Below are 891 nucleotides of genomic sequence, written 5' to 3'. Positions count from 1 at the left end.
TATTTTGCACGAGTGCGGTAAGTCATAGCTGGGTGCTCACGATTCACGGGTCCAGCGTCGGCGTTGTGGCGCGGCAAGCGTGCACTGGTGCGGTTGAGAGGGAGGGGTGGAAACCGCGTTAAACTCGTCTCCGTAGTTGAGAGGGAGCGGCCAAAGCAATGTACAATCGTCTTTGTAGTGGAGCTGGGAGGGGCAAGGATAAGGGACGAAGACCGGGGTAACATGTCGGATGCGATCATACCAGCACTAAAGCACCGGATCCCATCAGAACTCCGAAGTTAAGCGTGCTTGGGCGAGAGTAGTACTAGGATGGGTGACCTCCTGGGAAGTCCTCGTGTTGCATTCCCTTTTTAAATTTTTTCGCGCCGCTTGCAAAACAAAACGCACGTGTAAGTAATATATTTACCGTGTTTTGTTATTTTGCACGAGTGCGATAACTCATAGCTGGGTGCTCACGATTCACGGGTCCAGCATCGGCGTTGTGGCGCGGCAAGCGTGCACTGGTGCGGTTGAGAGGTAGGGGTGGAAACCGCGTTAAACTCGTCTCCGTAGTTGAGAGGGAGCGGCCAAAGCAATGTACAATCGTCTTTGTAGTGGAGCTGGGAGGGGCAAGGATAAGGGACGAAGACCGGGGTAACATGTCGGATGCGATCATACCAGCACTAAAGCACCGGATCCCATCAGAACTCCGAAGTTAAGCGTGCTTGGGCGAGATTAGTACTAGGATGGGTGACCTCCTGGGAAGTCCTCGTGTTGCATTCCCTTTTTAATTTTTTTCGCGCCGCTTGCAAAACAAAACGCACGTGTAAGTAATATATTTACCGTGTTTTATTATTTTGCACGAGTGCGGTAAGTCATAGCTGGGTGCTCACGATTCACGGGTCCAGCGTC

At 52.0% G+C, this 891-nt stretch overlaps 2 non-coding genes across 2 annotated transcripts; both read left to right on the top strand.

Annotated features, from left to right (window-relative positions):
- Positions 1-227: 227 nt before the first annotated feature.
- On the top strand, positions 228-346 carry LOC119344344. The gene has a single exon (XR_005166595.1). It is a non-coding gene; the product is annotated as a 5S ribosomal RNA (ribosomal RNA).
- A 297-nt stretch (positions 347-643) lies between these two features.
- On the top strand, positions 644-762 carry LOC119344345. Its single transcript, XR_005166596.1, has one exon. It is a non-coding gene; the product is annotated as a 5S ribosomal RNA (ribosomal RNA).
- The last annotated feature ends 129 nt before the right edge of the window (positions 763-891 follow it).

The sequence above is a fragment of the Triticum dicoccoides genome, unplaced genomic scaffold (genome assembly GCF_002162155.2).
Source record: "Triticum dicoccoides isolate Atlit2015 ecotype Zavitan unplaced genomic scaffold, WEW_v2.0 scaffold165130, whole genome shotgun sequence".
NCBI lineage: Eukaryota > Viridiplantae > Streptophyta > Magnoliopsida > Poales > Poaceae > Triticum > Triticum dicoccoides.
The sequence above is the reverse complement of the archived record's forward strand: the minus strand, read 5'-3'. Positions and strand labels throughout refer to the sequence as shown.